Consider the following 18,333-nt stretch of genomic DNA (forward strand, 5'->3'; position numbering starts at 1 on the left):
GCGTCAACATCGAGAACAGAGCACTGGGGCAATATATGAAAACCAGTGAAGACGAGTGGCTCAAGAGTGCATGGGAAGAAGGACTGATAAAAGTAGACGAAGACCCAGAAATATACAGAGACAGGAGAATGACAAGCAGAACAGAGGATTGGCACAACAAACCAATGCACGGACAATACATGAGACAGACTAAAGAACTAGCTAGCGATGACAAGTGGCAATGGCTACTGAGGGGAGAGCTTAAGAAGGAAACTGAAGGACCGATAACAGCGGCACAAGATCAGGCCCTAAGAACCAGATATGTTCAAAGAACGATAGATGGAAATAACATCTCTCCCATATGTAGGAAATGCAATACGAAAAATTAAACCATAAACCACATAGCAAGGGAATGTCCGGCACTTTCACAGAACCAGTACAAAAAGAGGCATGATTCAGTAGCAAAAGCCCTCCACTGGAGCCTGTGCAAGAAACACCAACTACCTTGCAGTAATATGTGGTACGAACACCAACCTGAAGGAGTGATAGAAAACGATCAGGCAAAGATCCTCTGGGACTATGGTATCAGAACAGACAGGGTGATACGTGCAAATAGACCAGACGTGACGTTGATTGACAAAATCAAGAAGAAAGTATCACTCATTGATGTCGCAATACCATGGGACACCGGAGCTGAAGAGAAAGAGAGGGAAAAAATGGGTAAGTATCAAGACCTGAAAATAGAAATAAGAAGGATATGGGATATGCCAGTGGAAATTGTACCCATAATCATAGGAACACTAGGCACGATCCCAAGATCCCTGAAAAGGAATCTGGAAAAACTAGAGGCTGAAGTAGCTCCAGGACTCATGCAGAAGAGTGTGATCATAGAAATGGCGCACATAGTAAGAAAAGTGATGGACTCCTAACGAGGAAGGATGCAACCCAGAACCCCACACTATAAATACCACCCAGTCGAATTAGAAGACTGTGATAGAGCAAAAAAAAAAAAAAAAAAAAACTCACTCACTCTCACTCCACTGACTGCGGGCCTCCATGGCTCTTTGCCGCCGCTACAAGAAGCTTCCAACGACCACGTTCCTGTGCAACATCCCACCAATCCCCTGGACCATCCACTCCAATCTCTGTCATGTCCTTTTTTACGTTATCAGACCATCTCATGCGGGGTCTTCCTGGAGGTCGTCTGCCCTCTGGTTGTCCTCGAGTAATCTTGCTTATTAATCTATCCTCATGATCCCTGGCCACATGCCCCGCCCACCTCAGTCTTTGAGCCATAATCGTGCCTGTTATCAGGGGTACATCTGTCATTTCCCTCAGTTCATTATTATGCCTTCTTCGCCATTGCCCCATCTCCATATCAAAGACCGCTCCACATATCCTTCTCAAGATTCCGTTCTCAAACACTTCCAACCTTCGTTCCAGATCCTTTGTCAGCCTCCAGGTTTTGCAACCATACGTTAACACGGGTCTAATAATGGTTGTATAGGCCTTCACCTTTGTTCTCCTTGATAAGATATTACTATTGAGCACTTTGGCTAAAGCCCAACTACATCTGGCTGCTGCTGCTATTCTTAATTTTACCTCTTCCTCTACTTTATTTTCAGCTGTAACTGTTGATCCTAAGTATTTGAAGTTCTCGACCGCTTCCAACTCCATATTTCCACGCCTGATGTTACCCAGTATCCTCTCCTGCCTTGAAACCTTCAAGATTTTGGTTTTAGCCTCATTTATTTCCTGGCCAACTTGATTTGCAGCTTCTCTAAATATGCTTATTTTTCTATCAATTTCCTGGATGTTTTCACCACAAAAGTCAATATCATCTGCATAAGCTAATCAATCACACCTAGCCTCCCCAAGATGTACTCCATTACCCTGTGGTGTTTGTCTCATGACCCATTCCAGCACTAGGTTAAAGAGAATCATTGACAGTGCCCTTCCCTATTTTAAACCATTGTCAACTTCAAAAGGACCCATTACTTCCCCTCCAATCTGTACTCTGCCTCTCATATTCCTGTAACATTTTTGTTAGGCGTATAAGCTTCTCTGGTATCCTGAATTCTCTCAGTATCCTCCACAATGCCTCTCATTGTATACTGTCATATGCCAGCTTAAAACCTATAAAGACATGACAAGAGTCTTTATCATATTCCCAATATTTCTCAAGGATCTGTCTTACAATAAATATTTGGTCTATGGTTGATCTAGACGTTCTAAACCCTGCTTGGTAATCCCCTATTATGGTCTCACTGTTTCTCTTCAGTCTATTATACAATAGCTTAGCTACAATCTTATATCCGACAGTTAAGAGACAAATGCCTCTATAATTTCCACATTCCGTTCTATCACCTTTCTTGTGAATTGGCACAAACAGTCCCTCCTCCCATTCCTCAGGCATTTCTTTTCTTCTCCAAATTCCAATCACGATTTTTGCCATTGCTTCTTGTAGTTGTCTTCCTTCATACTTCGTAGTTCTGCACTAATTTCGTTAATGCCAGCAGACTTATTATTCTTTAGGTGATTTATTATTTCTAGAATTTCCTCTGTGGTTGGATCCTCAACATCCTCTAACAATATAATTTCTCCATTCTCCCCAGGCTGTTCAGGAAATGCTGTTCTATTTAACAAGGTTCTAAAATGTTCAACCCATCTCTCTTCAATTTCCTCTCTATCTACTAAAAGATCACCATATCTACTGCACACCATTCCTCGTCTGGCCTGGTATCCCTTCCTAATTTTATTTATACCATGGAACTCGGCCCTCACATTTCCCCGCCTGCTGTTGCTCTCAACCTCTTCCAACTCCCTATCGATTAGCATTCTTTTCTTCCTTCTGTTAGTGCTGCATGCCTCATTTCTTGCCTCTGTATATATCCTTCTCCTCTCTGCATTTCCCCTATTCTCTATCCATTTCAATCTTGCTTCTCTTCTTCATTGGGCTGCCTCTCTGCATTCCTCATCAAACCATCGCCCTCCCCTCCGTTGCCTCGCCCTGCCAACAGTTCTCTCTGCTGCTTCCACCACTATAGGTTTTACCTGGTTCCAACTTACATCATCATCCACCTCTAATGCTGCAAATCTGTTCTCTACTTCAACCTGATATTGCAATCTTGTTTCCTCTTCCTTCAGTTTCTCAGTATCTATCTTAGCTGTTTGCCCTCCATTCTTCCTCTTTGTTGTTAATTTTATACGTATTTTTGCTGGCACCATGTAATGATCTGAATCACAATCCGCTCCCTGGTACGCTCTCACATCCATCAGCGCTGATCTAAATTTCCTTTTGACTAAAATGTGATCAATTTGATTGGTTGTATTTCCATCAGGTGAAAGCCAAGTGCCCTTATGTTTTTCTTTATGTTGGAAAACAGAGTGCCTCCTACTACTAAATTGTATTCTGTGGCTAGTGTTGCCAGTCTAATCCCATTGTCATTACTATTTTCATGTAAGCTATGTGTGCCTATAGTTCCCGTAAAAGCTGCTATTTCTTTACCTACTTTAGCATTCATATCACCCAATATTATCAGCATATCGTGCTCTGGTACTTTGTTTAAAACCTCCTGAACTTCACCATACCATCGATCTTTGGTATCTTCTCCACTGTCCTCTGTAGGGGCATGCAATGTTATTACTGTGATTTTAAACCATTTAGCAGTCATCCTTATTCTTGCTATCCTGCTGCTTATACCCTCAAACTCCACAACAGCAGTGTTTATCTTTTTACTAATATAAAATCTAACTCCCTCTTCATGTCTTCCATTTTCTATGCCACTATAATATATGACCCCTTTATCCATCTCACACTTCCCGACTTCCAACCATCTAATCTCTTGTAGGGCAGCTATTTGTATACCATATCTTTCCAGCTCATTTTCAAGTACATCAGCAAATCCCCCTATGTACAAACTTCGTACATTCCAAGTACGTAGCAAACTTTATGATTTTTTTCCAGCTCATGATCCTATTCGTTCCTGAGTCATCAACAAGTGGTCCAGGCCTATTCACTTCTTGTACGGTTTCTGTAACAATCTAGGTTTTTACAGGAAAGGGTTGTTAGCCCCTCCCTGATAATAATAATAATAATAATAATAATTAGTACATAATACTTGCATTATGCTATATATCCATGTGAACCTTTATGTTATTTATTCAGAGAGTTGAAATGTACGAATTCATCGATTGAAATGCAATGGAAAAGAGTCCTTATTGCGCCTTTTAACTTCCACACTTGTTGTCACCCCCCTTGAATGTTAAGCTACCCCAAGGGAGTATTTTACCCCCAACCCGCCACGGGTTCTGCAAACAAAGAGCTAAACCCGGATATTATCACAGGTGTTGCGGACAATTAACTTTGAGCCGACATTAGACAACGTCAGGAGAATAAAACGCAGAAAAATACGCTCATCAACCCACTTCTTCCTTTGATCGTTTTGCTAATGTAATCTTGGGTCCTGGTTCAGTTCAGCCAGTCTGATGGGAAAGGTGCTCTTGATGGACGTCAAAGTGATGTTGAAGTAGAAAGGACGGATAATTTTGAAATGACTGATGCATACAGGCACAAGCACACACATTTGGGTGTGCAAGGAGTTGGGGAAAGATATTTTCACTTTTTAGAACACATTTCTCATCCATCTTCATCTCCGACGGTTGTTAATGACTGAAGTCGAATCAGTAAGGTAGAATAAGGGAGTCCTTTAACAAGTTCCTGACAAAATATTCCATGCCTCATTGTAGTAGGTGTCTCCCTTTCTCCATGTCGTTTTCTTTCTATAGAAAGTGGTTCTATTTCTCCAATATTTCCCTGCATTTTCTTAAAACGTTCTAAATTGGAAAGTCTTTTTTACATCCATTCTAGAACCATAGTAATTTCAGATAAACTGAATAACTTCAAGGTTAACGACAATTGTCATTGAAAGCTTTCATCCAATTTCAGGAGCCCATTAATAAACAAGGGAGCTAGAGAAAGAGAGAGAGAGAGAGAGAGAGAGAGAGAGAGAGAGAGAGAGAGAGAGAGAGAGAGAGACTTGAATAGCTACATCCTCAATCCATTATCTTTTATTCTTGTCTTATGTAGTCTACAACAAAGAGAATTCAGCTTTAATGGATCTCCTCGTTAAAGGAAAACTGAGGCGGAGATAAAACTCGAAATAAATTGTTGATAAAATGACTGAACCCAGAAATATCTTAGGAAACATCATCGGTCTTTGTCTGATAAGAAATTTTCAACTTTTCTTGACTAAGGCGTTCAACTCAATAGTTGTTGAAGGATGCTAAAAGAAGGAAAAAAATAAATGCTTGAGAAATAGACATGGCAGTCAATTGGGGTTCTTCGGCATCTCTTAGTTTACCCACCTTATCTCTTCTTTGAGTGAGAATCTTATGCTGAGGATCCAAGATACTTTCCGTCTCTTCTCAGTCTCAAGGTTATTATAAAGTCTTGGTGAGGCTCAGAACTGAATGATTCTCGCTGATTCACGGCAAAGATAAAAGATCAAAGCTTGAACCTCTGTGACTTGTATTTTACACAATACTGACTCAATTTCCTGATAATGATTACAATTAAAGGCTGTTGATGATTGCATTTTCATACCATTAACAAATATTTAAATGCCAAATCAAACGGCCAAAAATTATATCAAGTTCACAAAAGTAACTGAATTACTGTCTAAACTGTGACTGAGTAACTGTCTAAACAAAGAGAGCTGTTAGTATTGAACAGGGAGAGATCGATTAAAACCTGACTCTAAATACAATCAAACAGTAATGAGGGTATGGTCTCTCTCTCTCTCTCTCTCTCTCTCTCTCTCTCTCTCTCTCTCTCTCTCTCTCTCTCTCTCCTTAGATATTCTAAATTCTTTATAAAAGATTGCCAGTATCCTTCGTACAGATTTATCGAATACCGTCGCCTCTTTTTATTTTTAGTTTCACGAACAAAAAATAATAAGAACATAATTATGTTATTTGTTGTATACATTTTTATTTTTGTTCTTTCTACCCATTTATCTTGAGACAGTAACTGCCTGAACTTCAACCAGGTGCGTCTAATTTGTCATTATTTCAGATTCCACACTGTACGTCAGTCAATTTAGTAGCTCTAAGAACATTGGTCGAGGACAATAACATTTGCAAATTCATAGTTTATAAAAATGCTGAATTGAGTTTTTTTTAAATAACTTCTGAAATACTTTTAAAAATCTCAGGGAATAAACAAATGCCCTTCCGATGTGAAGCAGCGTCAGGTTGTACGAGATACAAATACCTTCATGAAAATATTTGATCATGCTCTTTATTACAATCATCAAGATCAACGTGACTTCGAGAGAGAGAGATATATATATATATATATATAATATATATATATATATATATATATATATATATATATATATATATATATATATATATATTGTATATAAAGGTTTTTGCCACGAAGGAAAAAATGAAAAAGCCAGATAGCCGAGTACTTTCGGTCTTGTTCAGACCCTTTACTAAGGCAAACTGATTTTACAGAGGAAAACATAGTCAACAGAAGGCTTAATATCCAAACTGACACTACAAGATTAGCAATAAGGTCGATTTCACTCTAACAGAAACGAGGAAACGCCTGAGGGTAGCCACACCTTGCCATCCATAAAATTCACTGTTGAAATTGAAAATAACAATGTCATCCCTTTCCTAGATGTATTAATACATAGAGAATCTTTCCAATGCAAATTCAGTATTTATAGAAAACCCACAAATAATTTAATATATGTACATTTTTATTCTGGCCACCATCTTAATATTAAAATTTCGATTTTTTCTTCTATGTTCCTACGCGCTTTGCGTATCACGAGTCCACAATATCTTGACCAAAAAATAGAATACATAAAAAAGATAGGAAACAATCTCTGCTACCCACCTCATTTAATTGATTTATGTTATCAAAAGGCTCACAAAAAGTTTTATAGAGTTGCTATTAATGAAAAAGAAATGCCTAAAAATGTACTTAGCTTACCTTACTTTCGTGGATTTGAAACCATAAAATCAATATTTAAATCGTTTAATGTTAATATGGTGTTCTCTGATAACAATATCATTAAAGATATGCTAATTAAGAATAGTCCCGTAACAAATAACAACATCATTTACAAAATTCCTTGTAATGATTGCCCATCGTTTTACGTTGGTCAGTCAAGTAAAAATTTATGTGTACGTATTAAGCAGCATATGTATTCAGTTAGAACAGCCCAGACTTCAAATGCACTGTTTATCCATCTGAGTAAAAAATCTCATTGTATTAATTGGGGTGATACGTCTGTAATTGCTAGATCTAATGATTATGTTTCAAGAAATTTAATGGAATCGGAAATTATACAAATCACTAATAAAAACAACTTAAATCTTAGTCTGGGAATGTACCATTTGGACCCATATATTTGTAAGATGTTTATTAAGGACCTTAGAATATATGAACTATTAATAAATTAGTCCCACATGTATATAGTTATAATTTCTCTCTCTCTCTCTCTCTCTTCTCTCTCTCTCTCTCTGGTTCGATATTCTCTCTCCCTCTTTCTCTTGCTCGATATATATATATATATATATTATATATCTATATATATATATATATATATATATATATATATATATATATATATATATAGATATATATATATATTTTTTTTTTTTTTTTTTTTTTTCTTTCGTCTTTTCATTAATAATAATTTTTTGGGAAAATTTGTGTAAATTTCATGATATTAAGTTGTACATATATGCTTCCTTGTTTTTTTCAAAATGTACTGTTTTCTGGAAGAATAACCTGTTTACCGCATGTGTACCCTCCAAGGTGTGGCTACCCTCAGGCGTTTCCTCGTTTCTGTTAGAGTGAAATCGCCCTTATTGCTAATCTTGTAGTGTCAGTTTGGATATTAAGCCTTCTTTTGACTATGTTGTCCTCTGTAAAATCAGTTTGCCTTAGTAAAGGGTCTGAACAAGACCGAAAGTACCCGGCTATCTGGCTTTTTCATTTTTTCCTTCGTGGCAAAAACCTTTATATATATATATATATATATATATATATATATATATATATATATATATATATATATATACTATATATATATATATATATATATATATATATATATACTACTTTTAGGGCACAATTTTTCACGGATATAACATTCATTGAATAGAATGGCTTTTTCACTGTTTACCAGCTTTTTTTAAATTGATTCATATTTTCTAATTATTTTCTTCACTTCATTGTTCAGGTTACTAATGGACACATAATGGGGTTCTTCCCCTTACTCCAGTATTTTTACAAAAACGCGACAGCTGTTTCGTCAAACTATACGTATTTATTAGGGCTGTTGCCTAGTATAATAAGGAGCCCTATGAGGTAATGTTAGACTTGCGATAATTTTACGCTAAGTCGGTTGGTTATGCACTTCCATACTCATTGGAGTGTCTTGGGGTTTGTAGATCACTTACGAAGTCGGTATTATCTTCTTTGGTTATGACGACGATGTGTTAAACTCATGATGATTCGGCAATGATGTGAGGTTCTAGTAGAAAACACGAAGTATAAAAATACATATATTCTGCTGAGATTACATGATGAATATCAGACAGGGTTGTACAGGTCTGCCAATGACGATGGCTTGATCACTTCTGCCAATGATAATGGCTAATTCTGTTCCGTCTACCATCTCGGTTACAAGTCATAAAGGAAGCAGACAGTAGCTCGAACATATGAACATACATACAAAATGAGACACATTAGAAATCACATAGGCCGTTTGAATTATAGGTCGTGGTAGTTGTCTCAAGCAGGAAGCTTGGACTAATGTTTCAAAACAAATGAATGACCACAGGTGACGGCACGTCAACTTAGCCTACTTTATTGTATACGTCATCTTAGCGTCTCTGGTCTGATCACATTCCTGCACGCAATCTGGTTGACCTCTTTAGTTTTAGTTTTTTATATATATAGAATAACTTTCCATATTTTTATTATGTAATACTTACATAAAAGCTTGGTCAGCTACCAAAACCAACTACAGAATATTACTCAAACTTGACTTGCATTTGACTTATAGGAGTGTGATACAGACACTATGTGAATATATATAGATATATAGAAAATACTTATAAGTAAAAAAAAATTCATGGTGTACACAAATACAGATTCAAGTAATAAGATATAAAACACAATAAGCATATGATGATATTCGTAAATAATAGTGATCACATGATATATACTGATACAGTTTTTCACTTCATCTCTTTAAGATACATATGCTACAGAAAATACTAAAGATTAACATGATAAAAATCATATTGTAACTGATAAAAATTCATATATGAATTGATAAAAATTATTAATGTTTATGCTGGTTGATTCATTGATTTTTATGCTAACTGTTATATATCTGCAGTTATTGGTAAGATAAAAGGTAACAGATTGATTATAGGCTACCTGATTTATTTATACATATGTATATGGATTCATATAATTATGATTAAGATATGTGCACTTTAAATAGATTCCTAGTGCGTACACGCAAAGATATATTTCGACTCTGTTATTTATGATCATTTATATATAGGATACATGATACTTTATATATAGGATACATGACCGAGGTTATACTACTACACATTTAACTAGCGTTCGAACAACTTTTCGTCCATTACACAGTTCCAGACAACCACCTATAGCCAAATGAAATGGCCAATTCCAAATGGTTAAAACAAGGGGAAAATTGCCTGGTGGGGTCCAACGTTCTATTTCGGCCTCATACTTGTTCTCTGCATCCTAAGCCACACGAATACGTTCGCGATGAATAAAATCACCCCCAGCACGAGTCCTTCGCCAGCAACGTAGAGTTGAATATCCTTCTGGTCGTAATTGTCGGAAGTATGTCCCTTTTGAAGTCGATTTCCGACAGCCGCCGGAGCGTTCCGCATTAAAACAAGATTAACGACGGGATACAGGTGTCGGTCGAAGAAGTCCAAGAAATAAGCTTGTTCACTTATGATGGTGCTTATTCCTTTCACATTGTAGGCGGTTGTTACTTGACTGCAGTCGTCCGCAGCGACGAACGATTTTTTTGAAGTTGCGATGTGAAACTCTCGTACTGCAGGATACTGTAACCAGGTTCCATTAATCAGCCTGCAAGTGAAATTATACTTGTCACAAGGGCAAAGTAATTTCAGACAACATCAAATACGGGAGGGAGAAAAACCAAATTTTAGAACCAGGGAGAAAACCTTTAGAACCAACTTTACATGAATTCGCTGATATTTTATGGAATTCAGAAGAGTCAGCTGTACAAACTTTTTTATCCATGGCATCAACAATGAATGAACCTATCCAGGTCTATGATGACCGTAAAAATATCCATAATTATAAAAAAAAAAACAGATATCAATACGAATCCCAAAGAAAATTCGATATTACTGGTAGTAAGTTACTAGACAAAGAAGTGGAAAACGGAGCTATTTGTAAGATTGCCAGGCAACATAAGAGTCAAAGAGAATATTAATGATGATTCTGTATTTCTCTATGCTAACTGAAATTAAGCTGTGATAAAATCTGATCCTATGTGCACCTAACAAAAGTTTCATATTCAAATTTCTCGCGCGCATCCTCTGAGGTTAATTTTTAAAACTTTATTAATAGGCAGGAGATGCAACGAAAGAACCCACTATGTAACTAATTTCTATATAAACTTTGGGTTTTCCAAGAAAATGTGATATTTTCCCATGAATGTGATTTACTTGAATTGTAATAGGCTAAGGTTGCAAGTAAATTTTTCATATACATGACCTGATACTTCTAAATGTCCGTTTACCAATATCATAAGCTGAATTATTGGCTCTAATTGTCTATGAGGTTCAGAAAAAATTAGTTCATTTTGATGTTATAGAAATTCTGTTTGCTTATTTTGTTCATTAATTTTAAAACGATTGCATTGCACATACGGATAGACACTTGTACCTAACGTCTGCCTTGCCCATGAGAAGTTTGGGCTAAGCCTTCCTCTCTCCAGCCAACCTGCTTTGCAAGTGGTTTATTGAGGTTAAAAGGAACAATGCTGATCCGGCAACGCGTCATGCACCTTCAGAACTGATGACATCGTCAACTGGCAGGAGATTGCTCTCAGGCAGCTAAGAGTTACGTTACTTGCTGTAATAAGTACGACTTTAGTATAAATTGGGTATTTTTTGTTTTAATACTCGACCCACACGAGAAGAATGTCTGAAAAAAAACAGTACCAAAATTGAACAATATATTAGTTTCATGTTGGAAATCTGCATGATTGTAAATATATGTAATTATGTTAAATTAGATATTCCTTATTCAAACTAATGAAAAAAGGTTTCCATACAAATTCTATATATATTATTTGCCCTGTAAGATCCATATAGGATTATTCCATAGATATACATTTTCACTTCTAGACTTCCTGACTTTAAAATCTATTTTATTTTATTTCATTTTATTTATTTATTTTTTTTTTTTCATTGACTACGAATATAAATCACCGGGACAGACAATATGTCAGTAGGTTTTGATATGTGTTTGAACTTTTAGCTTATTTGTCATTACTAAAGCGTTAAGTTAGAGTTCAAATCTTTACGTATATATAAGTTTGGATGTTTAATTAACCTATTGGTTACGTTTGTTTGCTTATTGATTTTATCGTGATTCCTTTTTTGTTATAATTTGTAACCCTTCCGACTTCTTACGGAGTGTATTATATCGACTCCACTTGTATCCATATTTATTTTATTTTTTAGATTTATTTATTTATATATTTTTTTATATATATATTTGATAAATTAATGGTTGGCTTGAATATGTGGAAAAGTGTTCTAGCGGCGTACCGTATAAGGCTACTTGCGGTATCAATTCTATAGATACAAGATATGAATGATAAGCGGTATTTAAAAACCGCGAGAACCACTATAATAACCCCAGATTCTGGATCCAATATCACGAGTTGTAACTTGTAAGACATGACACTTTTTTATTTATCCGTTCTACCAAACCTATTGACTCTGGTGATAAAATATAGTATTGGTTTTCTTAATGGAAAGGAATTCACACAACGAGTTAAGGAGATTATTATTGATTTACACCACCCGAGTCAGAGATTATTATGTGTTGAATTCCATGTTTACTGATTTAGCACTCATAAATATTCCTAACGCACTCAATTGCGGTGTTTGTTTTTAGTGCTATTAATTCTATATAACGTGTCAAGGAACTATTAACACTAAGAAGTGTTTATTTCCTCTGTCAGACTCGTAATTCTGTTAATAATTCTACGTATATTCTTTCAAGGATTGATTTGGCACGTGATAGGCTCTTAAACTGACAGGTATCTTAGTGTGTCCCTTGTTTTCATGACACGTGTTACAATCAGTTATGTGCTTTTTATATCTGTAAGCATTGTAGGCCAGTAAAACAGTGATTTGGCTTTCTGTGACATAATAGAGAACCCTGGATGACGGAATGCAACCAGTTTAGGACGATTGGTATAGAAGAGATTATTATTACTACCTGGTCGTTAGTCGCCTGCTGTGTTCTTCGGGTTTTCCTCGTCACGGACCTACATATAATATTACATTTGATTACATTATTCTGATACACATACTTTAAATATACTTTTGCTTTAGGGTTTCTGTTCGAAGTGTTTATTGTTTTGCTTAGCTGCTGACCCTGTTTCCGTTCGAAGTGTTTATTGTTTTGCTTAGCTACTGACCCTTGTTTCCATTCGAAGTGTTTATTGTTTTGCTTATCGCTGTTGACTCTTGCTTTGTTCAGTTTGTAACAGTTCTGCGCTCCAACCCAGCTATTCAATGCTCGCGATCTCTTGGGTTAATGAATTTTCTTGTTTAGATACGGTTTTAACAATAGGCATGGATGTTTCTATATCTTTTAGTCCAATTAATGGTTCTTTGCAGTATGGTGCGGGATTGCGGGATAATGCGTCAGCTATGATATTTGCTTTCCCAGGTAGATATCTTAACTTGGCTTCAAAGACCTGAATGATCATATGCCAACGAGTTCCTTTGGGACTGTGTTTAAAGCCTTTGAAAAAACTCGGTATGGGACTTTATGGTCAGTAAGGATTTTATCAGGATAGCCGTAGATTATGAACTTAAAATGTATTAGTGAGTTAACGATACCTAGCACTTCCTTGCCTATTACTGCAGATTTACTTTCAGAGGGCTTTAGTTTACGTGAATAAAAAGCTATAGGAAAGAACTGTTTATCATATTGCTGAAGTAGTACCCCTCTTACCCCTTGGTCTGAGGCGTCTGTTGCAATAAAAAGAAAATTCCTTTTTTAAATCAGGGATTTTTAAGTTAGGTGAGCTGCATTATTCCGCGTTTTAAGATATCGAACGCCTGTTGATGCTTTTTAGACCATAATAAGTCTACGCCCTTCTTCGTAAGATCTGTTAAAGGAGCTGTCATGATTGAAGAGTTACATATTTACATACGATTGTAATACCCACTACAGCGCAAAAGTGCTGTATCCCCTTTTAATGTTAATAGGTACCGGAAGTTATGAATAGCCGACACCTTACCATGGACTACTTTAAGACCTTGACTAGACACATAAAACCTAGATAAACATGTTTGGTTTTTAAAAACTCACATTTAGATATTTTACTCTGAGATTATTTGTCTTTGTCTCTGTAGCACTAACTCTAGTTTATGTGAATGTACTTCTAAGGTATTAGAAAAGATTACAAGACCAACCAATAGGCACTATATTGTAATTGGGGTGCAACGTAAGCCGGAGGCATACGTAAAAATTTATAAGGTCCCCTGAGTGTGCTGAAAACGGTGTATGAGGTACAATCACTATGCTAATGGTATCTGATGAAAGCCTTTAAGTAAGTCCAAGTTGGTGAAAAAAATTTATTCTGACGTTTGAGGGAAAAATTATATGGGCTATTTGATTTCCTAATGACTCCTATTACTAACATTTTTCAACTTCGTCATTTATCTCTATTTTGAAATTTCATTGGTAGTCTATACGAAGGTATGTATATAGCTTTATGTTTGTCCTTAGACCGTATTTTGTGTTCGATGACATCCGATTTTTCCCCAGAGATCACTCGCTAGTGGAGAAACATCCTGGTATTCAGATAATAGATAAACAAAATTTCTGCTGAATCACCTCTGCTTGAATGACTTTACGGATATTACTTTAGAGTATAAGAGAGATTCATCTATGACTGATTGGGCGTGATTAAAAATTAGCAACAATAAAAAAAAATGTGATATTTATATGTATAGGTTTTGTGGATTACTAGATTAACTTGTTGCTGCGAGTCAACCGTGTCTAGGGCTTTGTTCGCGGAAATCGTTATATTTCAGAGTGTCGGGAAGGATTAAAATTTCAGATCCCAGCAAAGTCTTTTTACACGCACTAAGACATTCGAGGGTCCATGCGTCTCGAGATTTTGCGTGCAAACTGCGACTGCGGTTGTGGGAAAATTCTGTTGGGTCGTTGAACAATATCACGATTTATGAGACAAATGATTTGTTCCTCTATATAAGTTATTACTTGATTAACTGTCTCTTTTTGTTCAAACGGATTTTAATATGTTTGAAGGTTTATAGAATTTTCCTTTGATAAACACGCCTTATTTTGCAGGAGGTAAGGTAATATTTTGTATTACCCCTAGATGGATATCTTACAATTACACTAGATACAGATCAATGTTTTTTATAACTATAGAGGTATCTGTAAGCGCTCGCTTATCTGGACTTCTCAATAGGGAAGTTCGAACAACAGACGGTGAGTCCGTAAATACAGGATATTACGTGTACTAAAGGAATAAAACAAGATATTCTAATTTTTATGGCGCGTACAGTCGGGCTTAATCCACCACTACTTATAATAACTTATTGTATTAAAATTACGAGAACCTGCTCTGATTACTTGATACGGTCGTGTGATTCATAGGAAAATTCCTTTTTAAATTAAAAAGGTATTGGCACAAAAAAAAAGGTATGGCATAATGATCCAACCATTCGTTTTTTCCTCTCCGCTGAAGTCGCTTATGTGGAATGTGCTATGCTTTGAACACTCAGCAGATTTAACTGACCCTGACCGTTGACTAGATGACACAGTATTCAAGTTCGCTTAAGGACGATTTGTTTGATTCCGATATTTAGGGCTACTGTTTACCATCGGCAACGTATTGTGTGTTTTTAGCATTCTGTTGTTGGTTACGTTACGTATAAAGCAACGAACGTATGAATGACGAACTATTAGGAATTGAGCGATTACTATTAAGACAAGTTATCTCTACTGCATTCAATATTAACTGTTTGTACTTGCTGTTGTTTACTTCATTCTTTGCTAAATTCGATATAGTGAGGGATCCTGGTCAGTGCATTTAGCCTAATGAAAGTTTTTTATAGACATGTTATTCCTTGCAATCCAGCCGTATTTTTTAAAGTTAAGTTGAGTCATTGAGGTTCGATATTTTATGCGTATAACTCAAAAAACTCAAGGCTAAAACTGCGATCGGGACCTTGCACAGGAGGCTTTATTGTCCTGACATGAAATAGTGTTACCTCTAATTTATCTACATTTGTACGGGTGTTCCACTTGTTTTTGTGTTTTCTAATCACTATGGTGCCTAACGACCCTATCCATGCATCTGTATAAATACAGACGTCCACTGCGTAAATGCATATTCACTGTTTAATATGATTTGTTACATAAAGGATTAATAATCACCCAAAATGATAAAATTAACACAGTATATGATTATGATATTTCAGTAGAACTTCTGGAAACAGAAACTCAAAGATAGAAACTCGCAGTAGCGGCATCCCAATGATGTAGATAATTTCTGTAAAAAAGTAAGATTAAGAATGTCTCCTAACTTCAGCCACAGGAATAACGAAATTTGACCTGCAACGGAAACACTCAAAGTTACTCCAAATGAATAAAAAGGTTGTACTTAGCTTGATTTTGTGGGAAGTCACGGTGTTCTGATAACGACACACGGCCTTGGCCCTCCTTCTGTTTAGCGGATGACCTGGTTTGGCTTGAGTTTCCCCCGTGCGCGTTGTTTGGATGATTCGAGTCCTTGACGATCCGATGCTGAAGACATGTTCGGTTTGTTTCTTGAAGTGCCGGAAACGCTCACTAAACGATGATACTAAGTTGCATGAAGAATCTCTTGCTTTCGTCGTCGTTGACTTCTGATGATACATTATTCGTTATTCTTCGGAAGACGTTGAAGAGTTCTCGTTGTTTTCTGAAGTCGCTCACTAAACGATGATACTAAGTTGCTTGAAGAATCTCTTGCTTTCGTCGTCGTTGACTTCTGATGATACATTATTCGTTATTCTTCGGAAGACGTTGAAGAGTTCTCGTTGTTTTCTGAAGTCGCTCACTAAATGATGATACTAAGTTGCTTGAAGAATCTCTTGCTTTCGTCGTCGTTGATTTCTGATGATACATTATTCGTTATTCTTCGGAAGATGTTGAAGAGTTCTCGTTGTTTTCTGAAGTCACTCACTAAACGATGATACTAAGTTGCTTGAAGAATCTCTTGCTTTCGTCGTCGTTGACTTCTGATGATATATTATTCATTATTCTGGTTTTTCTTCAGAAGACGCTGTAGAGTTCTTGTAATAGTCTGCCACCAATATTAGGGCTGTTGCCTAGTATAATAAGGCGCCCTATGAGGTAATGTTAGACTTGCGATAATCTTACGCTAAGTCGGTTGGTTATGCACTTCCATACTCATTGGAGTGTCTTGGGGTTTGTAGATCACTTACGAAGTCGGTATTATCTTCTTTGGTTATGACGACGATGTGTTAAACTCATGATGATTCGGCAATGATGTGAGGTTCTAGTAGAAAACACGAAGTATAAAAATACATATATTCTGCTGAGATTACATGATGAATATCAGACAGGGTTGTACAGGTCTGCCAATGACGATGGCTTGATCGCTTCTGCCAATGTTCCGTCTACCATCTCGGTTACAAGTCATAAAGGAAGCAGACAGTAGCTCGAACATATGAACATACATACAAAATGAGACACATTAGAAATCACATAGGCCGTTTGAATTATAGGTCGTGGTAGTTGTCTCAAGCAGGAAGCTTGGACAAGGTTTCAAAACAATAATTGAAGACCACAGGTGACGGCATGTCAACTTAGCCTACTTTATTGTATACCGTCATCTTAGCGTCTCTAGGTCTGATCACAAATTCCTGTAAAACAAGCAATCTTGGTTTGACCTCTTTAGTTTTAGTTTTTTTTACTCATTATGATGGAATAACATTACCATATTTGCGAATTTTTTATGTAATAAACTTACCATATTGAAACGTTAGCCAGCGTACTGATACAAATATGAGCCTACTGTGCGTTTTGTGACGTCATGAGGACGGAAAGGTAGTACAATTGCCAGATACCTAGTTTTAAATATTTACAATAGATTATATGTGAAACATAAAAATAAGACAAATAAATTAATATGTTAACAACAGAAATTATATCAAAAGTTGAAAGTAAGTTATCATATACACATTATACATAAATATATATTAACATATATGTTTTAATTACTAAATGTCAGTGTGCGCTCCTGTCCCTCCACGTGTTGGTGGTCTTGTTCCACGCGGTTGAGGGCTGCCTCTTACATGAGGCAAAGATCGGTCTGCCTCACGTTGGATGTTAAGGTTGGGGGCGTTGCATGGCGATGCTGACTGCTTCTGATATCAATAAACGGTTGTAGTTGCTTCCTTGTGTATTATTTTGGTGTTTGTGAGAAGTTCTTGTAAGGATGGTTTTTTATTGTGGTATCCACAAAGTGCTGGTGAATAGCGCCGCCTTGGTTTCTGTGGGCCTGCATGCGAACGTTTGAGTGTAGTGGTTGTGTGTCCGATATAGCATTTTTGGGGGGACTGACATTGCTCGTCAGCACAGACAAACTTGTATACTATATCAGATTCAACCTCTTTCTCCGTCGATGGAGCCGTACTATTTTTCATTACCAGTGAGGCCGTAAGGTTTGGCTTGCAGTATAAATTCTTTGCTGTTATTTTGGTTATATGGTGGTGCTAGGGGGGGTGGTTCCTCTTCGCAGTATACCAAGGATAGCTTTCCTTTCATCTTCGTGGTGTTTGTTGTATGATATCTGATGGTATATCACTATTTCTTTGTCTTTGTCTTGTGTGTTGTCCCTCGGGGTCGGGTTATGGAAAGCCTCTAATCTCTTTTTGACAACTTGCTGGATCATGTCATCTGGGTAGCCGTTATTTGTGAGCAGCTGTTGAACTCATGTTGATTCT

This window comes from Macrobrachium nipponense, chromosome 5 (assembly GCF_015104395.2).
Source record: "Macrobrachium nipponense isolate FS-2020 chromosome 5, ASM1510439v2, whole genome shotgun sequence".
In the NCBI taxonomy this organism is placed as follows: Eukaryota; Metazoa; Arthropoda; class Malacostraca; order Decapoda; family Palaemonidae; genus Macrobrachium; species Macrobrachium nipponense.